This window comes from Lissotriton vulgaris, chromosome 7 (assembly GCF_964263255.1).
Source record: "Lissotriton vulgaris chromosome 7, aLisVul1.2, whole genome shotgun sequence".
NCBI classification, from domain to species: domain Eukaryota; kingdom Metazoa; phylum Chordata; class Amphibia; order Caudata; family Salamandridae; genus Lissotriton; species Lissotriton vulgaris.
The window spans coordinates 1,493,404,904-1,493,415,974 of record NC_141695.1 but is presented as its reverse complement, the minus strand read 5'-3'; positions in this window follow the sequence as shown (position 1 = coordinate 1,493,415,974).

The window sequence follows — 11,071 nt, the reverse complement described above, 5'->3', positions numbered from 1 at the left end:
GGTGTTCCTTTGTATTTTATTACACCCTTAAAGGAGGACTGTTGATTAAGGCACATGAATTTCGTTTTGGTAGTGTTTAATTCTAGGCCCTTATCATCACAATATACACCAAAGGCATCAACTACTTTTTGTAACCCACTAGGGGTGCGGGAAAGTAATAATGTATCGTCCGCAAACATGAGAACTGGTACACGAGAGCCGGCTATTACAGGGGCATCACTAGCAATCTTCTCTAGATGTTTAACAATACCATTTATATAAATGGAGAAGAGGGTTGGCGCTAGGACACACCCTTGCCTCACCCCACGTTCAACCTGAAGGGTAACAAAAGGCTCAGAGTTCAGACAATGTAAAATTGTTTTTTAAGGAAATAGGACATCATAGAATGTCGATGTACTTTTATTGATTTTACTGAATATTTCTTGTATCAAAATTGTAAAGGTTTTAATTAACCACACACAATAAACATACTTTTGGGTGTACTTCTCAATTTCTGTGATTCTATCTTCCAGCTCATCAAAGTTCTTGTTTTTTTTGTGCACGTTTGCGATTGATAAAGTCTCTGCCCTGCTCTGTTGTTACTTCCGCTGTAACCTCTGGTTCATCGCAAGAGTCATTTTCAGAAACATTTGATACTTGCTGTACATCTTTTGCCAATTTTTTGCTCTTATCTCTTCTATCTCTTCTTTTTTCTGCAATTTGTTTTCTGTTTTTATTGTCTAAATGTGGAACCATCAGCGCATTAATGTTTCTCTTGTTTTCGTACACTTTTTCCAATTCTGCTAGTAGCAGTATTTCTTCTTGTGGCCATAATTTTGATGGTTTTCTGCTTGCTAAAGCTGCTAGTCTAGCCTCATTTTGTGCTCTTGGATGCAAATGCCAAGCATGTTGTGAAACACCAATCTTTGTTCCAAATCTGAGGTCACAGAAGTTGCACAGGAATGGCAGCTCTCCTTTTTGAGGTCTTCCTTTACATTTGGCATAATGGCATGCAATATTGTGGTATTCAGCTTCTTTGTCACATTTTGAGCAACACGTTTTAACCTAAGAAGTGCCACGGGCCGATCTAATCGGCCCTGTGTTAAAAGTGAAAGTGCTCAGGCCGATCTGATCGGCCCATGTGCTGACACTCTTTTGGGAGGTGTTTCTTTCCTAATATTCCTCTTAAAAATCCAAACTTAACTGTAATTCCACTTCAGAACACCTCCCTCTTTCATAATGTACTTGTATTTCTCCACATTCTTATCCATTTACAGATATTTATTCTCTTTAAAGTTGCGGTGACATTTTGTTTACAGAACAGAATCGTCTGTTCAAAGGTGCACAGGTCCTTCTAGACCAGCAGAGGGCGCAGAGAACTCAGAGCCATTGCTCTAATCTGCCGTCAGCCCCAGAGACAGTGCAGCAAATGTGGGCGCGTGACTTGAATCGTGGCTTCACAGAACTGTCGACATGAAGAAACCAGCACAGGTACGGCTAATTTACTTTCCAAACAATGCATCAACTTTACTTTTGAATTTTGACACTTATATTCGCCTTTTCTCATTCCTTTCGTATTCCCATTTGTGTGCAGCTGTCCATTTCCTAATTGATTCTGCCTTCCGGCTGGAGCTTTCGGTGCCTGTAAAATGCAAACTATACAGCCTTTATCTGTGAAAGGGCTGTTAGAGTCAATTTTACCAACTCTATGCTGCCTTCCATGCCAGTACTGCGCCATGGTTCTCTCTAGAGGCACAGGCCGACTGACGAGGCCTGCAGTCACGTTCTTAGCTCACCGTGACTGAAGGAGCACGACTGCCTGTGCCACCCCTCTGAAGAGCTTTGTTCATAGTGCTGGGCCTGCTACCATTTCAGTGTTGCATGCACAGTGATTATGACTGAATGTGCAAGACTCGATATTACAACTATGGTCGGTGTTTTTCATGTTGGGACCTCACAGTCTTCTGACTTCACTGATTCCCGGCGGGAAGGATGTTCCCGAGGGGGAGGGGAATGGCAGTGTGGGTGATCTATATAAAACCACTCTGCCATCTCTGTCAAAATAAGATGCCGAGATTATACATAGAACAGAAAAGCAGCTTTCAAAGTCTGAAGAATTTTACAGACATGCGAAAGCTGTACAATATTTTGATACATAAGGTTATTTCACTCAACTGAAAAAAGGCTATCTGTTCTTCTGAGGGCCCTGCAACCCCGAGTTATGTTAGTTGAAAAAATAATGAATCACTTTGCAACTTCCGATTTGGCATTTCAATTACAGAAAGAAAGAAAAAACATAATTACTTTGAAAGAAATCTTCTGTGGCAATCACGTAGTTAAAAGCAACAAAAAATGGAGTAACTAATAATGTTGAAAATTAAATGAAAAAAGTAGACATGATTTACAAGCACATGCAAGCCCCACACTTGGTATGAGAAGTAGGGGTGCTCCTGATACCAGCAGGTGGCAGAACTATTTTGTTTGGCTGTGTGTAGTGAGGGGTTGCTGCAGGGCATGTACATGAGTCCTGTAATGGTGACCACAATATAGAGCTTTGATTATGTGAAACCGAGTTTGGATTCACATACCTAAAATGGACTATAGTATTGTTTGCTTATTCTTTCAATTTAACTTGTGGCGGTCCTCTAACACCTGTTCAGAGACCATATGCTGAATAATGATCCAGATATCTCTATTCGTTACACCTTCTTTAAAGCTTACCCCATTTTTTTTAAATGCTCGTTTTTTTAAAATCACTGTGTTGAATGGTATTGAAAATCACTGAATAATGTCATTTGTTGACCGTTTTATTCTGTATTGGAGAGCATAGATTCGGTGTGATTTAAAATGTAAAATCACTTTCATGGCACCTCTGTTTTTCTCTCACGCCCACTGGTGGACCATAAACTTGTCATGCCTAATTGAATCCAGATTACTTTTTTTTTGTAAAACTTTAGTGCAGATTTGTAGAAAGGAGCCAAAGTTAATAGGTGGGTGCTACGGCAGTTCAGCTAACTTGCTTTGGCTGGCTGAGTAAATAACACAGATGCTTCAGTCAAGTCAAGTTAAGTCAAGTCAAGAGATTTATATAGCGCGCTACATACCCATAGGGTCTCAAGGCGCTGGAGGGAGGGTGGGGAATTACTTGTCGAATATCCAAGTTTTAAGTTGCTTTCTGAATGCTAGGTGGTTCTGAGTAAGGCGAAGTTGAGTGGGAAGTGAGTTCCAGGTTTTAGCTGCCAGGTAGGAGAAGGATCTACCTCCCATGGTGATTTTGTTGATGCGAGGTATAGTGGCAAGGGCTTGGTTGGAGGATCGCAGCTGGCGGGAGGGGGTGTAGAAGGATAATCGTGTGTTGAGGCATTCGGGCCCAAGTTCGTAAAGTGCTTTGTGTGCGTGGGTTAGGAGGCAGAAAGTAATCCTCTTATTTACGGGGAGCCAGTGGAGGTTTTTCAGGTGACCAGAGATGTGTTCTTTACGCGGGATGTCTAGTATGAGCCTGGCTGAAGCGTTCTGGATGCGTTGGAGTTTTTTCTGGAGTTTTGCGGTGGTCCCGGCGTATAGTGTGTTTCCGTAGTCCAGGCGGCTCGTGACCAGTGCTTGGGTGACCGTTTTTCTAGTTTCGGTGGGGATCCAGCGAAATGTTTTTTTGAGCATGCAAAGAATGTTGAAGCAAGATGATGAAACGGCGTTGACTTGTCTGGTCATCGAGAGTGAGGAGTCCAGGATGACGCCCAGGTTCCGTGCGTGGTCCGTCGGGATGGGGGCTTTTCCAAGGGCTTCAGTCCACCAAGAGTCATCCCAGACAGAGGGGGAGGTGCCTAAGATGAGGACTTCTGTTTTGTCTGAGTTCAGTTTCAGACGGCTGTGCTTCATCCACTCGGCTACTTCTTTCATTCCTTCGTGTAAGTTGGTTTTGGCGGTGTTAGGGTCTTTGGTGAGTGATAGGATCAGTTGAGTGTCATCCGCGTAAGAGATGATGTTGAGATTGTGTTGGCGAGCGATGGCTGCAAGGGGGCTCATGTATACGTTGAAGAGGGTGAGGCTGAGTGACGATCCTTGTGGCACGCCGCAGATGACTTCAGAGGCCTTTGACTTGAATGGTGGGAGGCGGACTCTCTGTGTTCTTCCGGTGAGGAACGAGGTAATCCATTCCAGTGCTTTTCCTTGGATTCCTGCGTATCTGAGGCGCTGTAGAAGGGTGCTGTGACAGACTGTGTCGAAGGCAGCGGAGAGGTCGAGGAGGATGAGGGCGACTGTGTCTCCATTGTCCAGTAGAGTTCGAATGTCATCTGTTGCTGCGATGAGGGCGGTTTCAGTGCTGTGTTTGGCTCGGAAGCCGGACTGTGAGGAGTCGAGGGATTTGTTGGTTTCGAGGAAGGCGGCGAGCTGGTTGTTGACAGCTTTCTCAATGACTTTGGCCGTGAATGGAAGAAGCGAGATGGGGCGGTAGTTTTTGAGTTCAGTGGGGTCAGCTGTGGGTTTTTTCAGAAGGGCGCTGAGTTCTGCGTGTTTCCAGCTTTCCGGGAAGGTGGCGGAGTTGAGGGAGCAGTTGATGACATCTCGGAGGTGTGGTGCTATGATGGAGTCTGCTTTGTTGAAGATGTGGTGAGGGCATGGGTCAGTTGGGGATCCTGAGTGGATGGAGTTCATCAGGCGGATGGTGTCCTCAGTGGAGATTGGGTTCCAGTCGTTAAGGATGTTCAAGGGGGGTGAAGGTCCTGCAGAAGATTGGGTGGGTTGGTCTTCGGGTCGGTTGTCGAAGCTGTTGTGGATGTCTGCGATTTTGTTGTGGAAGAAGGAAGCTAGGGAGTCGCAGAGGGCTTGGGAGGGGGTGATGTCGTTGGAGTTGGCAATGGGGTTGGTGAATTCTTTGACGATGTTGAATAATTCCTTGCTGTTGTGGGCGTTGTTATCTAGACGGTCTTTGAATGCAGCTTTCTTGGCAGACCGGATTAGTTGGTGGTGTATGCGGGTAGTGTTTTTGAAGGCGTCCCTGGTGCTGGTGTTAGGATCTTTTTTCCAGGTCTTTTCGAGGGAGCGACAGTGTTTCTTCGATTTCTTAAGATCATCGTTGAACCAGGATGCGTTTTTGCTGCCTAGCTTGATTTGGCGTATTTTCAACGGTGCTAGGATGTCGGCGCTGTTGGATAGCCATTGGGTGAGGTTGATGGCTGCTTGGTCGGGGTTTGAGGAGTGGGCGGGGGGGTTTAGTAGAAGCGATGAGGAGATCTGGTCGCTGGTGATTTTGTTCCAGTTTCTTCGCAGGGTGGGTTGAGGATGGTTGTGGATTGTGGTCTTATTGTAGGTAAAGTGAACGCAGCTGTGGTCCGTCCAGTGAAGAGTTGTGGTGTGACTGAATGAGATATGTTTGCTGGAGGTGAAGATAGGGTCGCGCGTGTGACCTGCGATGTGGGTGGGCGTAGAGACAAGTTGTTTGAGTCCGAGGTCGGCGAGATTGTCCAGAAGGGTGGTGGTGCTGCTGTCGTTGCTCTTTTCCAGGTGAAAATTGAGGACTCCCAATAGAATGTAGTCCTCGGAGGGGAGGGCGTGTGGGGTGATAAAGTCAGTGATGCCGTCACTGAATTGTGCACGGGGTCCTGGAGGCCGGTAGAGGAGGGTGCCTCTGAGTGTGGTCTTGGGGTCAGTGTGGATCTGGAAGTGAAGGTGTTCGGCGCTAGCGAGGTTGACGTCTGAGCTGGTTGAGATGCGGATGGAGTTCTTATGGACGATAGCGATGCCTCCTCCTGTATGCTTGATGCGGTCCTTTCGGATGATCTTGTACCCTTCCGGAATGGCAATGGTGATGTCTGGGGCTGAAGAGGCATTCATCCATGTTTCTGTTAGGAAGGCGACGTCCGGTGAAATGGTGTCTAGTAGATTCCAGAGGTCGATGGCGTGTCTGTGGACCGAGCGGGTGTTGAGCAGGATGCATTTAAGGTGGTTGGTGTCAGATATCTGATTGGTGTTAGTGGATGAGGAGTTGTTCTTGGTGCCGTCGAACTTGCAGGAGTTGCAAGAGAAGGGTCCATGGGTGTGTCCAGGAGCGTCTTGGACGCAGTTGGGGGAGCGGCCGGGGTTAAGGGCTAGGAGGGTGGTGGCATCGTAAGTGATGCGAGTGGGCTGGGCATTACGGGGGCCAGGGGGTCTGGCGCTGGGTGCGGTCCAGGCGCGGAAGGGCGTAGACGGGCTTACCTTTGGCGCACCTTGCGCGTGGACGCTGCGCGTGCGGACATCTGACATAAATGGTGAGAGGAGGGGGCGGAGCGTGGGAGGGGCAGCAGCTGGGAGGCGGTAGCAGGGAGGAGGGGCGGACCAGGGAGCAGGTAAACAAGATGGAGGGTCAAAGGGAGAGTAAGGCAGGGGCAGCAGATGCACCACGGCACCGGGGGCACGGACGAAGTCCCAGGGGGAAAATAGAGCCTCAGCAAGTGTCGCGCTGCAGAGTACAGCAGAGCGAGCTACAAAATCTGGTGAGGTACTATGCCTAGAGTCGCGCAACGAGGTAGCTCTGTAAACACAATGCGTAAACACAATGAGTGCCAAAGCACAGCTGATTGCGTGCTACACGAGCGCGATGCAGATGAAACAAATAAATAAATGCGCAATGCTAATGAAATAAATAAATGCGGTCAGAGATCAGCAAACACAATGAATGCCAAAGCACAGCTGATAGCGTGCTACACGAGCGCGATGCAGATGAAACAAATAAATAAATGCGCGATGCAAATTAAATAAATAATTGCGGTCAGAGATCAGCAGTCAAGATAGGATACCACCAGCAATTCCAATCACGAGTGGGAGCTGGGATCAGGGAGCGTGGGGGGAGCGACCGTGCTGGAGCAGTCATTCTAAGCTGCCTGCACACCCTGGCCTGTAGCTCTAAGAACTGTGCAGTCATGCAGTCTGCCTCTGTTGTGTTTTCAGCTGTCTGGGTGTAATCTTTGAGGTTATTGGTATGTTTACCTCGTCTAAATTGCTTGATGTTATCGTGAGAAAGGGTCATTCATAGTTGCTGAAATGTCACTCATTATCTGAAACCTTGCCTGTTAAGTAATAAAGCTTTGTCCATTCAGTTCTCTTGTCTCCCAGGAGTGACAGCAGGCCTTGAAAGCATGGCCTCAATGAAAATAGCATGAACAGGCAGGTACCAAGTTCCAGGGTTTTATTCAAGTGTCTTAAATGTGTGGCAGGGGTGGAAGTAGTAATGTGCTTATGGGGCAGCACAAAATAGAGTAATAAGGTGTTGCAACATGAATAGCGCAGGGCACATCATACTTTCATTCAGTCCGATATTTTACAAATAAGTGTGATAAAATTTGAGCATCATAGTGTACAGTGAATGTATTATAAAATATGAAGGGATCAAGTAATTGCAAAGAAAATGAGGATGATGATGCAGGCATGTGGCACAAGTAGTTTTTCATGCACTAATGGGTAAATTTCAGTAGAACATGCTTTGGCAATCTGACCGCTTCCAACTGAAGATATACTTGGCTATGATTTAATTTGAATGGTTGTGCAATTACTTCGGCCTGTCTTCCCTGAAAAGCTTATCAGTAAATATAAGAAAAGGAGATGATGGACTGAGTGCTGAAACTTTTCAGACACTCACCCCAGGTAAAGATCTGGGTTGAATCCATCATCGGTCTAGAGCTCACTTCACCAACCCAGATCAGACCCAACCATATGCACATCAGCTTTGAATCTGTTCCTCATGGAAACAGCCCAGTCCAGTCTGAACTGCCAAGACAGGTCTTCCCTGGACCTTAAACAAGCATCCTTGGACCGGTTTCAGGGTAACACCCCTCATCAGCCAGGCTACCTTGAATCCAGTGGCTGAGTGAGTAAGGTATCCATATCAGGGTAAACAGTACGAACAAATTATGTGTGTAAAGATCTCTCCCATGCTCTGGAAAATGTATGGCCTTGAAATGAAAACACAATTTGCTTCCTACCCGGTATTTCCTATGAAGTAGCTTTACAAATGAAAGGCTCTGGGTTGAAAGCTGTGGCTTCACACTTTTCCAAGTTGTGCCATGTACATGTTTTTGCAGCCTTCAACTGTATGCAACGTGAACACACAGGGAGACAACTAGTTTAATCATTTCATTTAGGATGGATGGAAGGACAAATGCCCGTGTTTTCAGTTATGTGGCGGGGTTTGCTGATAGGCTTCAGACTACTTTTGTCATAAAGACCTCAGGGGCTCCCAAGTCTCCGTCAATAGGAGAGCATCGAAGAGTCTCCATTCGCAACCTGTGTTGACCACCATCCCACACCGGCTCTCAAGAAATGTGCCAGGCCATACTGGTCTAACTAGTCTGGTCATCCATATAAGGATTCATAGTATATTTGGAAAGGTCAGCTAGGGCAAAGGGTAAGGAGAGTACCAAAACTGGACCACCAGTGGCACCGGGGCGGCTTAGTGCAGAAGTCAAAGTCGGAGGTTGGACCAATGCTTTCAAATGGAGACTGGGAATGCCTAGAGCTACACTGCTTGCAGAGAAGTAGATTGGTTGCAGGTGCCAAGCTTTGGGGGTACAAAAGGGGGTGGTGATGGATTAAACCCAGATCTTTTGACTGGGTGTGAGTGTTTGATTGACTCAGATGCTCTGTCCATCACCACCCCCTTTTGTACCGCTTTTGGCCGCCATAAGTGTGGCAGGGTATGCTCAAACGTGAGTCCCTTGCTCACTTTGCCACTGGATTCAAGCAAGCCGGGCTGAAGACGGCTGGAATGCCAGAAACCGGTCCTCGGAAGCTTGTTTCCGGTCCTGGGAAGACATGGCTTGGCAGTTCGGGCTGGACTGTTCCCATGAGGCACAGGGTCAGACTGATTTGCATATAGCCATGTCTGAACTGGGGTGGCACAGTGGGCTAAAGAACGGTGATGGATTAAACCCAGATCTTTTGACTGGGTGTGAGTGTTTGATTGATTCAGATGCTCTGTCCATCACCACCCCCTTTTGTACAAGCGTTGGGAGCTAGCACAAGCACAGGGGGGGGCTTCAGAGTAGAACCAAACATACACCACCAGGAGCACAGGGGTGGCCAAGTGCAGGTTGCCAATTAAGTTCCAGGCACCCAATGCTTCTCAATAGAGTTTCTTCTTTTGCCAAAAAGTCTGCAGGCGTGGCACCGGAGGTTGCAGGCGAGAGACCAATGATAGTAGAGGTGTAGAGGGTCATATGGGCAGGAAGGATCCAGCCATAATGCAATAATGACATTGAAAGACTTGGAAAAGTGTAATTAAAGGTCAAAGGTCAACAGACATGATCCCCGACACCAATGAAACCAATGAAAGCACAAGTATTTATCAAGACAATTACAATAATGCAACACTAGTAACACATTATCCAAGGGTAGTGTGCAATAACGGCCTTGATACACCTAAACAAGTATAATTAGAGGTCAAAGGTCATAAAGCATAACCTCCTCCAACACTATAACTAAAGAGGATGCAGGTACTCATCATTACAATTCCAATAATGCCTCAATTGTAACAAATGATCTAACAGTAATGGATTAAAGGCCATGAAACACTTAGAACAGTGTAAATAGAGGTCAACGGTCAAACCACATGACCCCCCTCCCACCAATTTAATGAACAAAAATGTAAGTAATTATCATTACAATTCAAACACTGCAACACTTGTAAACAATGGTCTCACCGTGATGGAATAAACTTCGTATACATCTGCAATAAGGGCAAATAGAGGTCAAAGGTCAAATTTTATGACCTCTACAATAATTTGAACAAGGGAAAACATAGTACTTTGAATGCCGAGTCCAATAATGCCACACTTGTTGAAACTGATCCAAGGGTAACAGAATAAACAGAAAAAAGGTTAAAACAAGTGTATTTAGGGGTCAAAGGTCACGTTTTTTTCACTTCTCATAAAATTTGACTAGTTGGCCTGTGAGATCAGACAACGACCTTTACAAAGATACCTCACTTTGCAAAAACAATTTCACTGTTACAAAGATATATCCTTTGCACACTTCCAGTAGCTACCATTTAGGGTCAGAGGTCAAGGACTGTGACCTTCAGGAGTTATATGCATGAAATCATATGCCAACTATTCACAAAATATGCATCACTACTGTGCATAAAAGTCAGAAAATATATTTTGAGATGTTGAACATATGTCCAATAACAAGATTGAGATCATTATATGAAAAACCCCAACAGACGAAACAGCATGTCGGCCATTTTGTAGCATGTAAAGTGCTGTCAAAAGCAGCAAAAATATGTATTTTCATAAATTTACTAACGGTAGTCTCTGAACCATCCATTTTACTTCTGTGAACCAATTCTGCTAGGCTTATAAGTTTAGATTCTGCACAACAATAGAAAAAACATGACAAATGTTTGTGCCTTATATCTATGTCATAGTTTGACAAAGAGCCATAAAAAACACAAAAAACAAAATCAAAATCAAAATCTGCCCTATTACCATTGAGCAAACAAACTAATAAATATTTCTGAGTATCTGCTTTTGGAAAACACTATTTTTTTTATTACCCTACCAACGCGGTCATTTACACTTATCATTTTCTCAGTCACCTGGCGGCCATCTTGAATTGTGTCATGTGACTTCAGGGTGTTTTATAAATGTAAGTTTTATATGCAAATTAATAGTTCAAGAAGTACTGAAACCAAAAATGTATAGTTTCCCAACATTATAATCATAATTACACAAACTACAGCATGTTAAAGCAAAGCACTCCAAAAAGTCATTAAATGGCTTAGCACTGAAGGATTTTCAATGGGCACTAATAGGGTTAAGGTAGAGGTTTGTGCTTGTTGGAGGCATGTTTTTCTCAATTCTTTAAAAGTTCCCAACATGTCTCCACACAAGTCACATTTATACTTTTCGTTTGGGTATTTCCAATAAGTGACTTTTTTGTGTAGTCATGTTTCTTTGTTATTACATCTTTGCTGACCTCGTACACATCGGGAAGATTTTTAAAGTTTGTTGTACCAAAGTTCTTCTTGGCTAAGGAGGCCATAATCTCAATGGATTCGCTGAGGTCTACTGTTGTGTCGTCTTTTGCTATGGATGGTGAACTAGGGCGCTATAAAAGT